This window comes from Alligator sinensis, unplaced genomic scaffold, assembly GCF_000455745.1.
Source record: "Alligator sinensis unplaced genomic scaffold, ASM45574v1 scaffold678_1, whole genome shotgun sequence".
In the NCBI taxonomy this organism is placed as follows: domain Eukaryota; kingdom Metazoa; phylum Chordata; order Crocodylia; family Alligatoridae; genus Alligator; species Alligator sinensis.
This window is the reverse complement of record NW_005842006.1, coordinates 1172128-1190209: the sequence shown is the minus strand read 5'-3', so window position 1 is coordinate 1190209 and position 18082 is coordinate 1172128. Positions and strand designations below refer to the sequence as shown.

The window sequence follows — 18082 nt, the reverse complement described above, 5'->3', positions numbered from 1 at the left end:
GGCAGAAGCATCAGAAAGAGGGATGGGGTGGAAGAAGACCCCATGTTTAACAGGATCACCCCACAGGACCTTTCCCTTTTTTTTCTAACCACTGGCAGCAGGAGCAGCTGAGTCACCCAGGGAGAAGAAAATAAGCAAGTGATTCAGATCTTTTAAAAACATTTTAATTCAATGTTCCCCAGTACTGTAACAAATAAGCTTCTTAAAAGTAGGGAGTTGCAATGTGGCTGGCAGAGTGACAGCACAGTCTTCATGTGTACATTGGTCTGAAGAATTCAGAAGCCTTGACAGCCTGTTCAGGTTTTCATATTGCAACTTTTATACAAGTGTTTCCAGCTTTTTCAGGAGTCCCCAACTGGGCAAAAAGCATATTTCAACAATCTTATGATTTCATCATGACTCCAAGGGGTCTGGGCACAATAGATGTCCTCTATTACAGCAGAGATGGTGCCTTAGTATTACAATGGGTTTGGGGGCTCACTTACTAATTGCAGTGACATGCAGGCACTGTTAACTGTCTTCAGTCTGGTCAAACAGGTCAAAGTGAAAGATGCTTAAATGGTACCGCAGCCTGATGAAGGGTATTTATACCCAAAAGCTTGCAAAGAAGAATTTTTCCAACCATCTGAGTTGGTCTAATAAAAGATGTCAGATTTATCCAAAGAACCTTGTCTGCCTAAATGGTTATGATGAACATTTCTCCTTTATCCTCCTCTGCCATTAGGATTCCCAGCCATACAAACCAAAGGAACTCAAGGCTAAGGAAACACATGTTCGAGGGACATAACTATGTAACAGTGAACTTACTGACATGCTGAATACCTTTCTTACAAGACAGGAGGTTCATTCTGTGTGACAACAGCAGCTTTTAACAACTGAAGTTCTATGTAATGTTAGGCCTGTTTAATTTGTACTAATATAAAAAGCCTACCAGAATACACTGCAAAGCTCCATCACCAAGGTTTGCACAATCTGGAATCAGTTTCCTGATAGCTCAAAGGCCACAGCTCTATGTCGTGCAGCACTTAGTAGTCATTTAAGCCACTGCTAAATGAGTTAAAAGCTGGGTAACAGAAATTACACACAGAGCAGATAAACACACATGTACATACAGTACTGGACCCACATAACAATGGGAAGGAAGTAAAGCAGAACACTGAAATGTGATGAGACAAATGTAGCAAGAAGATATACATCTGATAATAAGGACCGAACACTTCCAGGCAGCAAATGCCCAGCTAATGCATCAAAAATGTCCAGGATCAACAAGAAACAACAACCAAATAAGCTGCAAAGCTTCAGAGGATTATCAATAATCATATTCCATTTACTTTAGACATGGCCCCAGCAATTTAAAATCCACATCCTGTTCTGTGGCTTAATGCTTGAAACAAACCCAACCAGCTGCTCCTTAATATAGCACATCAGGTTTAACAGAAAACTGCGTCGATATCATTAACTGCCCCGTTTTATAAAAAAACCACAAACGTTTTAGCCTGATAACTTATTGCTAGTCATTGTGTTGCACAGTTTGACATGGTTCCATTTGCTCCCAAAATGCTGAACAAATGCTAATGAAACAAGATCTTTCCCAACCGCTAACACATCCCAGTGTCTTGGAGAAGACAGGGCTGTCCACTACCAGGCTAGGGACAGAAACTACACAGAAACCAGTTTAAGTGATCAAAACCAGTTCAAATCTGTAACACAACAGATGTTCAGTGCACTTAAATTGCTTTCAAAATGACTGAAACTGGTTTAAAAAAAACCTGGTTGGATGTAGTATCAGACTGAACAGATTTAGGTCAAACCAGTTTATGAAATGTCTGTCCCAGACCCCTTCCCAGTTCAAGTTAACTCTCAGTCCCCCAGCATCCCATGATGCTTTGCTGCCCTGGCTGTGCTGTCTGTTCCAGTAGAGCAGGCTTGGCTCTGCTCCTCCATTCCTTAGCCAGAGCACTATCACTGCTCCGGCTGGCTGAGAAGGGAGTTTGGGGGGGGAAACCCAGGTCCGGACCTCAGCAGGGGTCTGCTTGAAGGGGCAAAGCATCCCCTACCAGGCTTTTCCCCACTTAGAGAGGGGCTGCTTTGCCCTTGCCAGGCAGGCCCTGGCTGGGGTCCTGTACAAGCCAGGGAGGGGGCTTAAGCCCTTCTCCCCCTCCACCTTGTTGAGCCAGTTGGGGCTGGGGCCTAGCCATGCTCCTCTGCTCAATCAGGGAAAAGCCTGGCTGGGGCTTCTCCCCTTCCCTCCCACCCCTCACCTGCCCCTCCAGGGTCAGTGCAGGTCAGGGTGTGGGTTTAAACACTCCCATCATACTCAGAACGCCACCCCGGGCCTGGCTATACCCCTTCTTTCTGCTTGAATGGAGGGGAAGGGAAGCCTCAGAGTGCTTCTCTCCCAGCTTCCCTCCTTTCTCTTCAGCAGTGGCTGGCAGGCTGGGAGCCACTGCAGGCATGTGGCTGCATTTCCTTAGTCAAAAGTGAATGTATGTTCACTTGCTTCTCGATTCAATCTTTGCAGCTTAGACTAACCTGCAAAGATTGAGTTGATTCAGCCTCAGGTGTTTTGACTGTCTAGACTTAGCCCCAGGAAGTGCTTCCTCCCCAACCTCGAACTTTCTCTAGCTGCTCACTTGAGGCAGAGGGTACAGGATAGAGAATGGAACCAAACATTTGATTCTGCTGTTTAAAAAAGTAGCCTAACTGCAGAAAACGGTAGCTTACAACAGAATGAGTCAATCAGTCAATATTGGTTCAACTGTAAATGCAAATATTTTAATCTTTTATCCCTAATGATCTTCCTGCCTTGCTACCCTCCCTCCCCAACACTCCCTTATAGAGGCTTTGCTGTCTGCAGAGGCCCAATCCAAAAAACAATTCAAGTTAGTAAGAGCCCTTGTGATAACTCCAGGGGTCTCTAGTGAAGTCCTAGGTTTAGAGTAGTAGAAGCAGAACCTGGGAGCAGCAAAAGGCAGAACTTAGGTGTTAAACTGGAACAGCCTCAGCTAGAGACTTCGGAGGTAGTGGAGCATGATTTGGCCTCTTGGCTTAAAACAAGTGTTAAATCACTTGAACCCATATGATTTCTCCGCCCCCCAAATATGCTGCCTGAAGGAGGTGTGCACAGAAGTACCAGTGTTTCCCTTTTGCTGCCATGCCCCCTCACCCATCACCTCAACCCACACATCTCTTCTGGTTTATGAATTCCAAATCCTTCTATATACCTGAGCTGGAACTTGCATATCATCCCTGCTCTGGCTGTCACTGAGAATCAATGCAGCCCTATGTATTTATTCAGAGGTCTAGCATCTAACCTCTTATCTCAATGACTTCTGGAGGCAATAGAAGCATACTGAATTGGTTTGGCCCCACATTACTGCAATTTTAAGAAATCTTTGCAGAGTGGGGTTTGCAGGGAAAAGGCAGGCAGTAGCAGCAATTCTAATTCTTCAACTGCTTTGCTTATGGACAGGCTAGCCCCCAGGAAAGCAGCCAGGGAACACCCACAGCTGTCTAAGGAATTCCCCAGGCTAATGAGACTAATCTTTTGGTATGATTTGCCTGTCATTTTTCTACTGCTCTGAACAACCTCTCGAGTGCTGCTATTTTCACACCCCAAGAAATATACACGTGCATGACAAGGCTGAGGACAAAAAGCCTGGAACCCACTTGCGTAGAGTCAGGATCGAGGCAGGCAAACAGCCATAGATTCACATCCCTGGCACAGAAACTCAGTTAGCCTTATTAGGCCACCACATACTCATCTTTAATGGGTGTGCACTCAAAAGTGCCTTGAGGAAGGCCCTGCAGTTTACTCTATGTCTGTGCACGGAGTACTGCGAAGTGGAGTACTGCAAACAGAGTGGAGGCCTCTAGGCAACAGCACAGTATAAATGCTAGATGAGTAATGTTTATGTGCTAGCTTCATTCATTAGAATTTCAATACTTCTAATAGCAGTAAAGATACTGCTATCTGAGTGAAATTCATTTTGTATTAACTTCAAAAGCTTTACACTGAAGCAGGCTTTGCATTCAACAAATTATAGGTTATCTTAGGTGACTTCATCTCCCCCTACCCTCTCCCCTCTCCTCTCCCCGATTAGATTATTTTAGAAAGGTAATATGCAATGCATTAAATACAATTATTATTCAGCACCTGAGCTTTTCAGATGGCTTCTTAATGTGTCGAACGCAAATATAAACCTGCAGTTGTGTAACCAATTTGCTGAGAATAATTAAATAACTGACATTAACATTAATTTATTACAGCACATCTAAAGGAAGAGCTCTTAGACACAAGTCGTGTTTCAGCCAGCTCCTGCAAAATGCAATACCCAAATATCTCATTAATCATGACAAAAAAATCCCTGCTGCTGGTGCCCAACTGATATATCATTTGGTTTCTCTACAATGCTTTCATCACAACAGTTTCCAGAGGCTCAATGGCCAAATTAGCTAGAGACGTGCTTTGGAGAAGAGTTGAAAAGGGCAGGCACAGGTTGTGGGCTCTGAGACAGGAAACTTTGGGTCAGTCTCATGATTATATTTTATTTTTTAGATTTAATTTTTTAATTCTTAGATTCCTTGCTAGAACCTGCAAACAAAGGTTGGCCAAATCAAGCTGACTGGTGCAATCTACTCCACGTGCTTGAGAACAGATGCGGGAAAATGGGGATGAACGATTTCTGAAATTCTTCCCCCAAAAGGAACACTAGTTTCTTTTTCCTGTACTACTCTTTTGGTTGTCTCACATACAACCTGGGACATTCAGCATGGGGCACATTCAGCACATAAAGAGGTACATTTAGACTTACTGTAGATAGTCTGTGGCTCTTAATCGAGCTACAAGCTGTCCCTCTACATAGATTTCTCCATCACTACCAAGCCAACCACTAGAGAGAGAGTCTGTCAGGGGTAGGCAACCTTTTCTGGCTGCAGACTGGAATGACCCACCCTGGGTCAGAGGCAGGCAAGTGGGAGCTGGCACTTGGCTTGAACCAATGGCAGCATGGAGAGAGCACCCACAGCCAGAGTCTCTGGCCACTAAAGCCCCACATCCACAAGCTAGATCCAAGGCTGGAGATGTAGCTTGTTGATCCCTGGTCTAAGTGGCATGGTTAAGATTAAAGAGAAAAGATAAACTGACAAAACCCACCAAAACACTAATAAACAAATGCTAAATAAATTAGAGGTGTAGGAATTAATAGGTTTGAAGATTCAACTACCTTCCCCTAATTTCTCATTTTGCAAGTCACCCTACTGGGTCAGGGTTAGGGCAGAGAGAAGACTGGTTGTGATGCATTCAGTCTTGTACCTATTCTACGTGGTGAACAGAGGACTTCAGTTTCTAGTATGTGAACCCAGCTTTTCAGGAGGACAGAACTGGCAAAAGGAACATAAAATGCTTTAAAAATGCTTAGCCAAGGAAAAGACTTGAAGATGTAACACACTTTAAGCTTTAGCGTATATCTTTGACCTGAAGACAAATGTTTCAGCAGACAGATAATCAATCATATATGACTAAGGCGTGGGAGGAAATAACACTGCAAAAGACTTTTGTTCAAGTGTTAAGCCAGGATATTTGATAAGGTTTTTTCACTTCCTGTGCGCTGGGTCACAGATACTACCTATATCTAAAGTTAGAGCCTTAGTTATAGGATCTAAAAACATAGCCAAGTTAAAGCTCAAATACAAAAAATAATTGCAAATTGTTCTGAATTTTCTTATCAGAAAATGGACAATAATCCTATAAGAAATCCCTAAAAATAAGTGCATATGGAATTTTAACCATATAAGGCCAAGATTAACAAATAAGTTTTTGAGAGGAAAAACCTGCAGCATCCTTATAGGCTCGGCAGTGCTACGCTGGTTAGCACTACAGATGAAAGGGACTTGGGGGTCATGACTGACCACAAGATGAATATGAGTCTTCATTATGATGCTGTGGCCAGTAAAGCAAGCAAAACGCTGGCTTGCATCCACAGATGCTTCTCAAGCAAATCCCGGGACGTCATTCTCCCCTTGTACTCGGCCTTGGTGAGGCCGCAGCTGGAGTACTGTGTTCGGTTTTGGGCTCCACAATTCAAAAAAGGATGTGGAGAAGCTTGAGAGAGTCCAGAGAAGAGCCACACATATGATCAGAGGTCAGGAAAACAGACCTTACGACAACAGGCTGAGAGCTATGGGACTCTTTATTGCAGGCTCAGGGGTGATCTGATGGCCACCTATAATTTTATCAGGGGTGTTCACCAGGATCTGGGGGAACAATTATTCACCAGACTGCCCCAAGGGATGACAAGGTCGAATGGTTATAAACTCCGGCAAGACCATTTCAGGCTGGACATAAGGAAGAATTTCTTCACTGTCCGAGCCCCCAAGGTCTGGAATAGCCTGCCACTGGAGGTGGTTCATGCACCTACATTGAGTGCCTTCAAGAGAAATTTGGATGCTTATCTTGCTGGGATCCTATGACCCCAGCTGACTTCCTGCCCTTTGGGCAGGGGGCTGGACTTGATGATCTTCTGAGGTCCCTTCCAGCCCTAACGTCTATGAAATCTATGAAAGTCTATAAGTATGTGAATAACCATCAGCACCTGGAAGATGGCATAGAGTGCACCCTCAACAAGTTTGCAGATGACACCAAGCTGGGGGGTGTATTAGATACAATGGAGGGTAAGGCTAGAACTCAGAGTGACCTAGACAAGTTGGAGGATTGGGCCAAAAGAAATCTCATGAGGTTCAACAAGGACAAGTACAAAGTCCTTCACGTAGGATGGAAGAATCCCATACACTGCTACAGCCTGGGAACTGATTGGGTGGGCAGCAGCTCTGCAGAAAAGGACTAGGGGTTACAGTGGACAATAAACTGGATACAAGTCAGCAGTGTGCCCTTGTTGCCAAGAAAGCTAACAGCATACTAAGTTGCATTAGAAGGAGCATTGCCAGCAGATCAAAGGAAGTGATTATTCCGCTTTAGGCTGCACTAGTGAGGCCACATCTGGAGCACTGTGTCCAGTTTTGTGCCTCCCACTATAGAAAGGATGTAGACAAGCTGGAGAGAGTCCAGCAGAGAGCAACAAAAATAGTTTGGGGGCTGATGCACATGACTTCTGAGGAAAGGCTGAGGGAACTGGGTTTATTTAATCTGGAGAAGAGAAGACAGAAGAGATTTGATAGCAGCCTTTAACTACCTGAAGGGCGGTTCCAAAGAGGATGGAGCTGGACTGTTCTTAGTGATGGCAGATGACAGAACTAGGAGCAATGGTCTCAAGTTGCAGCAAGGGAAGTTTAGGTTCAATATTAGAAAAAAAACATTCTCACAAGAAGGTTTGTAAAGCACTGGAACAGGTTACCTAGAGAGGTGGTGGAATCTCCATCCTTGGAGGTTTTTAAGGCCCGGCTCAACAAAGCCCTGACTGGAGTGATCTAGTTGGAGATGGTCCTGCTTTGAGCAGGGGGTTGGACTAGTCATAGTTTCTCAACCTGTGGTATGTGTACCCCTGGGGGTATGTGGGTACCCCAACACACTCTCTCTCACCCTCTTTTCCTCTCTCTCTTGCCTTTTTTTCCTCTTAGAACTATAGCAAAAAATTTGGTGCAATTAAAAAAAATTAAATTCCCCAGTAATAATTTGGTGTTCAGCCCTCCTAGCTTTGGCCAACATCACCTCTAGCTCAGGTACACACTTGAGTTGTGCACCCCTAGTGTAAAAGGTGGCAACCCTACCCACACCAGATCAGACATCTGTCATTCAACGGCCTTATCTACACAGCCCTTCTTCCAACATATGGCACACATTAGTCTGTAAATATAAAATCCCCTGGGAAATGGAATGCTGGGGTACTTTTATTAAAATTTTCAGAAGTTAGGGGGTACTTGCTACTTAAAAGGTTGAGAACCACTGGACTAGATGACCTCCTGAGGTCCCCTCCAAACCTAATTTTCTATGATTTTATAAAAGGATCTAGCACAGAGCAACAAAAATGATTAGGGGCTTGGGAAGCAAGATTTACAAGGAAAGGCTGAAATAAATAGAGTTATTTAGCTTAGATAAGAGAAGACTGAGGTAGGATTTGATAACAGTCTTCAAATACCTGAAGGATGTTTATAGAGAAGGGAGATGAGCTTTTCTCTGTGATTGCAGGGGACAGATGTAGGAGCAACAGCCTCAAACTTCAACAGTGGAAATTTATGCTGGAGATTAGGAGGAACTTTCTGACTACGAGGGTGGTCAGGCATTGGAACAGGCGGCCTAGAGAAGTTGTGGAATCTCCATTCTTGGAAATTTTCAAAAGCAGGTTAGACAGACACTTGGCTGGGGTGGTTTAGTCAGGGATGATCCTGTCTTGAGCAGGGGGCTGGATTAGATGAGCTTATGAGGTGCTTTCCAGCCCTACTTTTCTATCAATGGTGACGCGTAGGGGGTGCATGTGCACCCCGAGAGTGCTGGTGCACCTCTTGACAGCCAGCATTCCCTGCTTAGGCAACGGGCAGAGGAGGCAGGCGGGAGCCCTGGTGTTCCCCTGAGAGTGGGGGCACCAGGAAAAACACTGCTGGCACTTCTGGGTCGGTGCGATCAGCCACAGGGGGACTGCTGCCCCGGTTGCTGACTGGCCGCTGAGGAGGCAAGTGCCCCCCACCAGAGGCACCAGTTGCCCATGTTTCCTATGATCCTATGAAATCTGGACAATGGTATCAATTACTGCTAAAGCTGGAGCACTGGGCGCTGCAATACATTAGAAATTATTTCAGATATTTATGACAAAGTTCAGTTCACCACGTTTGAAATGAACTTTAAATTGATCATTGGCAAATGCAAGCAGTGTGGGTATCAATATACATAACCCAAAGAGTCTAGAGAGTGATTCTGCTTTCATTCCAGGTCTTCTGAAGACAAACTCTTTGAACTGAGCTCCCGGTGGGAATTTGTTAGTGAATCACTTAAGAAGGTTGGGGAAGGAGAAAGTACACTTTAGAGTGTTTCTTTGTGTAAGCCTATATGTGCACCAATTCAATATTAACACCAAGAAAAAAAAGTTTGATATCTTTGTACACGTCTATAGTATTTTTCAGCAGAGAAGGAGAACACAAATCATCTTTGAATATGAGAGCATCTGCTTTGTAGGGGGAAACCTAGCACCATTCCAATTTCACTCAGCTACAAAGAGCAAGAAACATGTCTAAAATCAATTAAGGTCCTCTGGGACTCTGGCAAATGAAAGGAACAGCATAAGCCAGGCACCAGATTTTAAGCATATGATGCGCATGGGCTGTTTCAATGTTGATAGAAAATTAAAATAAAAAAACAGTTATGAAGAGGTGAAATCCAAGCATCTTCCCCACAGGTCTTGAAACTGCTGTGGTCTGGGAGTGCAAGAAGAGAAAGAAATGAAAGGGTTTAGTCTGCAGTTTCCTTGTTGCAGGAGATGGAAAGCAATGCCTAGATTATGACTCTATACGGATGGTGCAACCTATATGCCATGCTTCACTGGCCCCTGACTGGAGCAGCTTGGCAGTGTCCAACAAGATTGGCCTTTGCATGTGAGGAGGGGCTATTATGGACAAAAAGAGACAGAACAATCTGGGGCATGATTCTAGCTACTATCCAAGGTGCAGCTACTGTTCTAAAATCCTTGGAACCTCCCCAAAAATGCTATTATTTTTAGGCTAACAAAAGACACTAAAGAAACTAAAAGCTTTATTTTTCACAACCCCCCCGCCCAACAGACGCATACATGAAGATTCAGTCAAGGGTGCTAGTAACACCAAGGTCATAGGTTAAATCCCAGGTTGGTCTAGATCAGGGGTGGGGGGCCTGCTGGCGGATTGGATCTGGCCTGTGGTCTGGCACCTGCCAAGTGACTAAATCTGGCCAATGACTCTGCATGAGGCCAAGCCCTGCCCGCTCCCACCTGGGACAGCCTGGGCTGCATTCCCACCCAGCAGAGGCAGCAGGAGGAAGAGCTGCTGCTGCTGGAGGCAGGGAGAGCCAAGCAGTACCTGGGTAGATATAGCTACACTAAGAGCAGCCCCACCAGGAAAAGGTGCACGCTGGCCAGGGCTGGGGCTGGGGCCAGGGTGGGTGCAGGCAGAAGCATGGCGTGGGCTACTCCAGGCAGGAGTGGGCAGGCCTTGGCCCCATGTGGAGCACTGCAGGGGCCAGGATGGGGGTGGAAGGTGTGGACCGTACTTGCACTGAACTGCACAGGCGAGCTCTGCTGCATGTGCCCTCTTGCCTTCTCCCACCTGCTGGCTCCCAGAACCTGGCACACAGGCAGCCCCCCATACATGTGCACACCCACACCTACTCCACATACATGCCCAACCCCTTCCCACACCCCACATTAAGCACCTCACAAACACACCCATTGTGCACACCCCCCCACACCCCCTCCCCATAATAAAGAAGAGTAAAACTTTATTTTGAGGTATTATGCAATCACTTCTACATACACTACTCAAAAAACAAATGAGGACAAAAATATTTTTTGAATTAAAATTAAATATATGTTATAGTAGATGCTTGATTTTTAGTATATATTTTATCATCTATAATTTGTTAAAATTATATCTTCTGAAAGATTTTATGTGTGCGGCCCTTGACAGCTCACCAACAGTTAAGTGGCCCTCCTGCCGAAATAACTGCCCATCTCTGGACTAGAAGATCTCGTAAGGTCCCTTCTAGCCTTACTTCCCTGTTTAATTATCTTGACTGTCAGGTTTCTGTCATCTAACCTGCCTTTTGCTCGCCTTCAGACTAACACAACTAACTACTTCTCTTTGATGAGGTTTTTCTAAGACATTCATACGAAATCATTGCTTGATTCTTGCACCAACTGACAGGACATTTCTTTCCTCTAAAGTACTCACACACACGCACACACTTTTGTACTTACCTCTGGCTAGGAGAGAACCAAGTATCTGCAGCACCAACCCCTATGCTGAAGGAAAAGCTTGTCTCTCAACAGCAAGTTCAGCGTCTTTCTGAGCCAAACACTAGAGGGAGACTGGCTTTCGTATGTCCAAGAGACTGCCTTTCATACTACTAGGTATTTGTCAATAATGTGAAATACAAATATGCAAAATCTGTTTTTCACATTCATTAAAGGGATCTTTAGCAGCTTGCCAGAATCCAGGGGCTGTACTTGATTTGCTTGAAAAGGAACAGAATGCAAGTCAGGAGAACAAGAGAAACAGCTCTGACTAACTTCCTATATTTCACCTTGATCAGGGCAATCTTTTGCTCTCCTGAAGACGGAGCACAGTGTTGACTAGGACCCGTAGTTTTTGAAGGCTAGACTTCTAGGTAAGGGCAAGATTGGTTGCAGGCAGAACTGTAGCACTCCAAGCTGTGCTGTGATCACCCATGGGCAAGCAACTAATACTCAGAACAGCTTCAGTAATGCCTGCTCATAACATGAAGTATAAAACATGCTAGAAGATGAAATTACAATCAAAGTCTATGAGCCAGCTCCCATTTGCTTTGCTCAAAGACAGTCAGTGGAGCTACTCTTGAGAGTAAGATGAGCTGTGCAATTATATGGGTATGGGACAGACCATGAATTCTCAAGTAAAGAGCAGTTTTTGTTCTCATCCATTTTACTGCCAGTATCCTAAGCAACAGGCTGCGATACACAGACTGAAGATACATACAAACATGTTGCTATAGAAATCTGGTCCCGGTAAGAGCATGTAAAGCTCTCTCCAGCCTTGCTGAAAAAGCAGCTGTTGTACAAGATGCTGTCAACTTAAATTTGGCCCTAAATTTAAATTTTGCTAGTAGCTACCTACTAAGATTTCTATTTATTAAAACAATTCTGTAATTTAAAAAACTTCCAATGAAAACTTTTTAAAACACCCAAAAGAACAGCAAAAACTTCCCCCTCCAGAGTCTATAGACTAAAGAATCTAAAACACAAGTGAAAGCATCTTCATCGACTTCCATTGCCCTCGCTGGGAGGAAAGCAAAAAGTAAACAGAACTGAAATAATGCCAAATGTATGGATCTTTTAAAAACAAAATATCACTGCTAAATACATTCCTGTGCCATTAAGCAGAAGAATGGAAAAATGTTTACTTATTGCACAGAATATAAGATCATAGAATTTTTTTTTTTTTAATGACTAAATTTAGCAGTGGGAAACCATCACTAACCCAGCACAGCAAACCTGCACAGTGGAGTTTTCAAAAGAGCTCAGTAATCATTTTAGGTCCCAAATAAAGCAGTAACACAGGGGTCAGTAATACCTGGCATACAGGCCAGAGCATTGCACAAGACCATTTTGCCCAGCATGCCACAGCCAACCCAGGCTCTGGGCAGCTGCCCATGGAGCTCAGGGTGCTTGCAGCAGGTGGTGGGGAGGCTGCAAGCCCTGCTATGAGCAGCCCTGGCTCTGTGGCAGGCAGTAGCTGCCCAGAGCCCTGCCAGATGTGGCAGGCAGCTGGAGGCTGCAACCAGTGCATCAGGTCTGGAGCCATACCCCAGCTCCGTGGCTAGCAGCAGCTGCATGTGCGCCTCAGGATGCATGGCAGGGAAGGGGTTGAGGTTGTGTTGCCCCAGGCCCCTTCCCCACCGTGCGCCCCTAATCACACATGCAGTTGCTACCCCCATGGAGCCTTGGCTGCTCACAGCAGGTAGCAGGTGTCATATTGAATGAAATAGTTTGAATGTTTGTAAAGGTTGCCCATTAGCCAGTTTCAGGAAGAAGATAGGATTTATCTCCTTATCTAGTTCATTGTTTTGGGACTACGTGAAAAATGTCCTGACTTCACTTAAAGCCTTAATTTAAATTGTATCTTTAGAAGTCTTTTACAAAGAAAGCAAATATCCTGAGTTCCGAGACATCAAAGCCTAGGGCCTTTTAACCAGACTGGTAAAAAAAAAGGTATTTACAGTGATATGGAAGAAGTCTCCCCAAGAGTAATTAAAAATGCTCAACAAAGGTAATTTCTGTTGAGTAAGATCTGAGCCCAAATTTGGGAGTAGTGGCAAATTGAGTAGGAGGAGCCCACTGACGGCAGCTCACTCAATAAAAACCTGTAACTTACTGTCCCAATTTGGAGGTGACTTCACTTGCAGAACAACGAAGGAAGAATCGCAAGTATAAGTTCTGATTAGATTGATCACCTGGCCCAACCTCTCCGTGAACACGAATCTCTTAGTTCACGCTGAAGCCGCGGAGCGCCCAAAAGGGACTGAAGGAAGGGGACTTAGTCCTATCATTGCTGAGCCCAGCCTATTGAATTGTATTGCTGAGGCGAGCCCATTGAACCGTACTACTGAGGCCAACCCATTAAATCGTACTACTGAGGAATTAAACCATATTTTGGTATTTGGCTTCTCGGAATTCTAGGATTGTAAGTATATTATGAAAAATAACAGTATTGATTCAAATTTAACTTTTAGTTGTAATTGTAGTTGTTTTTGTAACACTAATTCTTATAGCATTGTTTGGGAAGGAAGTGCATTCGGAGCATTGTTTCTGATATATGTAATTATTGTGTTTTTAATGTTTGTGGTGTTTCTTAAAGCTAAGCAGTGTTATATACGTAGCAAAGAGTTTTAAAATAAAATTGTGTTGTATGAATTATGTGTGTAATCATTGTGAAATCGTGCAATCAGCTAACTACTCCCCCAGCCAGTGCATCAAAACGAATCAGTAAATTGTGTGGGATTTTCTCTATTCCATAACCCACTAGAGACAGCTGGCAGGCTGCAAACAGCTGCATGGGGGTCTGGAGCCCCAATCTGACTCTGGGGCCTGAGACAGCTGCATGCATATCTTGAGGTGCATGGGGGAGAAGGGGCCTGGGCCAGTGCAGCTGCTGTAGGCTCATGCAGCTGGCGCAGCCACTTACAGGCTCGCAGCCCGGACTCCATGGCAGATGGTAAGGGCCTGCCCAGAGCCTGGGCTGGTTGCAGGAGGAACCCGCGAGGCTGCAAGTGGCTGTACCTGAGTCTGGAGCCCCAGCTTAGCTTGTTGCCGGTAATGGCTGTGTGTGCCCCCCAAAGAGCATGGCAGGTAAGGGGTCAGGGCTGTGCTGCCATGACAAGGATCGGGCCCCTGATGGCTCCCCTGACATCTGCCCTGGCATGCCAACATCTTTGAAGTCCACGTTGCAGGGGGTTTTGGCACTCGGTCCAAAACGTTGCTGACCCCTGAAGTAACATTAAAAAAAAAAATCAGCTCGGTACCTTGGTAGCATGTCAGATGCTGAGCTATTTTGGAAGTCTGGCTACACATCACAATAGGACCACTTGAGCACTTCTAAAGACCTGGCCCTTGTTTGGGTACATCAAAGGAAGTCGATCAGGAATCAAATTCTACCCCAGGCTTGTTTGCAAATTTGAACTAAGACATTGATCCTGGAAATCGCTGTGTGTGGACCATACCCTAGCGGCCACACACATTTGCTCGAGTCAAGTGCAACAGTTGGAACCCGAGACATTCACTTACAAGCCTCCCAATTCTGTGAAAACCTGAAATCTTATCAAAGTCCACAAAAAGTTTTGCCATCATCTGCAATGGGGCCAGGATTTCACTCCTGATTTACTCAACATATATTACTTCAGAGCATTAGGCACAAATGCATTAACCTGAGAACAATCTTCCTTTAGAAAAATCTTGCTGTAGAACACAGAGAACTATGACATATTATTACTACATTATTTTAACAGTTTGTAGTCATACAATATAGTAATTCATAAACCTGCAGGGTTGTACCCTGCAAAACTTGACTCCCATTACTTGCACAGAAGAGCTTATCATCAAGTCTAGGGTGACAAATTACCACCATAACCACAAAGGTCTGGGTCAAAAACAGAAAAGGCCCACAAACCAAACAGCTGCCTTTTCAGGTTGCTGCCAATGAATTCTGAGTTTTTCAGTCTACCACTTCATTTGGATTACAGAAACAGAAGCCTCTGTAAATGCTCTGCATCCCACAGATGAGGCATTGTAAGTGCAAAGGGACAAATTTTCTCAATGCAATAAAAGAAATATGGGAGCAGATCAGGCAGATGACTAGGTTGTTAGTTAAAGAAAACAAAAAAAAACACATTTATTTTTAAATGAAGTTGGAAGACAGCTAAACAGTCATTCTACTCTCCTCCAGATTATGTAAAATTCAGGTTAGTTCAGGCAATGCTATATGACAAAGAAAGCATCTTGCTGTGATGTCTTAACTTATAAGACCTTTTCTGAGGGGTCTGTTTGAATAGAAAGAAATAAAATGGGTGAGGAAGTTAACAAATCTAAAATGACATTCAATTTAGGACATTATTGTGATGCATGGTTTAAAATAAAATTTTCACTGAATGTGAGCCTACTGGATGGTGATTGGTACCTAATATAAACTGAGAAAGAGTATTCAGTCCTTTTAATTTCATCTCCCTTTTGAGTTTAAAGACCAAAAACCAGCATAGGACAGAAATAAAGACACTATAAAAATAGAACTGAGGTTTTCCTTTTTAAATTTGGCTTAAAAAAATGAGTTGTTCATTCTGATCATGGCCATCTTCCTATCCTGTCCATGCCAGATGTCCTTTAACGGTCAGCTCAAAGCTTCTTTAAGGCTTAGCGTTCTTGTGTACAGGGTCAATGGAAGAACTCTGCTCTCAGTGTAAACAGTATCTAGGAGATGCAGCACAACACAAATATATTGTGCATCAATAGGAGAGTTTTTATGCTGTGCTGCACCCAACATACTCTAAAGCATTAAGGAAAATGAAACCTATTTGTCTGTTCTTTCCCGTCGGTCCAACAGGGTTGTTATTTCAGGACTTTCAGCTGTGCATTCTCTAAAATATGCTTATGTTAAAATACCAATTTTGTACTGATCAAGCTTATTCCCCACATATCCCAAACTCTTATTTGCTGAATTCAGTGACAAATATCCCCCATCTCCTTCCCCCAAGCTTTTTGTACTCCCATCAGCCTATGGAATACATCACAGCTCAGGGAGAAAGGGAGTGCATTCAACTCCTTCTTGTACATAAAAAGAACTGATTATTACTACATTCCAGTGATAGGGCCAGACTGTTCCTGCGTAAACCCACAATGCAATGGGATTGGCACAAGAGTCAACGAGAGTATAGTACCAAAACAATGGAGTTTGCATAGGTGATACCAGATTAGATTAGTGTCTAAAATCTGGTCTGTGGTCCCTTTATCAGTGGTAATGTTACATAAAATGGGGAGAACCCAGTCTGATAGTGAAGCCAAAGCTGAGCTGGGCTGAGTCGACTTATTTATTTATTTAACTGCAAATGATTGATTTTTTATTCTTCCTGTGTCACATGACTGAAATCAGCCTCTTTTAAAAACAAACAACTAAATGAAATCTTACATAAAAGCTTTTAGTGAAAACATTATGGAAAACAAAGTGATTAGAGAAGGACAGTTGTTTGCTAACAACCCGTTTTAATTTAAACCTCTATTTAGAGGTTTGAAACATAATCCAAATGAAAAAATATTGAAAAGAAAGCTGAAAAGAATGCAAACATTAGAAAGAGAATCAAGTTTTTTTACTATTTTTTCACTTCCTCCAAAGACTTTTTTTTAAAGGTCTGCAGTTTTGTCCCCAATACTCATTTTAGTTTAAAAAAAAGCAGCCCTTCTACCATTTAAACTGGAGGCCCAGAAAGAACTGGCAAGCACTGGAGATAATTAAACCGGTGGTCTCAAATCTTATTTTTTTTCCTACTTGGAAAAAAATGATTGTGCCACAATCAAAATCTGAAAGTTATATCTAGAGTTTGCTGCAAGATTTGACAGCACAGTTACTAAAGCCCTGCAAAGCAGCGGTGGAATAGGGCAGGCCTCCAGAAGAGGGATCAGGTGAAAACCTGACCCCACTGAAATCAATGGGAATTTTGGCACTGACTTTATGAGGCTCAGACTTCACCCCCTACATTCCTGACAATGCTCATATTAACCACTAAAGAGGTGTGCATATGAAGAATCAGGAAGCAGGAAACTCAAAAGGAAAAAAAAATGTGAAGAGATTCTTAGCTGGTGTAAACCAGCAGAGCTCTAGGCCAGTTAAGAGTCTGGTCCAAGATATTGATACAGACAATTGTGCCATCCACAGAGGGATATACCTGCCTACATAAAATGGAATCAGAAACCTCCCCTTACTAAGAGGTGATGTCACCAGAAGTCTAGTGGCTACCACCTGCTATCCGCTGGCAGAGAAGAAATTGATATAGTACAAGGCTTGAAAAAATTACTAGACACCTTGAAGAAAGTGTCAATGTAAGAAACTATGTTACAAGGCTGCAATCACAACATAAGATAACGATTACAAGTAAAAAAGCACTCTCAGGTGATGGAAAAGCCACAATGAACCTCTCTTCCTCATAAGCAAGATGCAAAGCCTGCAGTATTGCTACACAGTGGCCCTGAGTTGGGTTTTGACAGGCTAGGAGTGGGAAGAGAACTAAGGAGAAAGAAATCCTTCAAAATCTTAAAATGTGCATATGCTTTCATATAAAATGCATGGACAGGCTAGGTGTGCCTATTGTGAATTTGTAAGTCCCTGCTAAGAATCCCAGCCCCAGTAGTTGCGGGAGAGAGCTAAGAGTCCTGGGCTTTATATCAGGGTTCTGTCTTTTATCTTGAGGAGCTACAGGAAAAGAGCTTTATTTGGTCCTGTTTGTCCAGTTTTGTCCAGGTTTGTCTCACAGCCAGGTTTGTCTCACAGACATAGCATAAATAGATAAAGGAATCCATTACATTTTTAAAGACACCTTCATTTTAAAAACCGTAGGGGTGTGTGAGGGGTGGGATTTCTAAGGATTAAGAGATAAAGGGCTATTTTAGAGCTCACTCCTTGCTGAGCTGTCAGTACCCCCTGAGCTGTCAGTATCTTGTGCTGAACTGTCAGTAATTGCTCTTTTCGGAATGCTTTATACTCAATTCCTGTATAAATCGGGATGTGAGAGTACAGCACTGCAAGATTCCTTAAGGCCGTGTTCCTGCAGAGAGGTGTGTACAGAGAAACTGCACTGATGTTCAGAAACTGAACCCTTTGCCCACACACCGAAGAATCAGAGTAAACCAACAATATGACGTGGTCTAAC

General features: G+C 43.6%; 1 protein-coding gene across 2 annotated transcripts in view; it reads right to left on the bottom strand.

Moving 5' to 3' along the window:
- Positions 1–18082, bottom strand: part of HPCAL1 (hippocalcin like 1) — a 106463-nt gene that overhangs the window by 11604 nt on the left and 76777 nt on the right. The window lies entirely within an intron of this gene.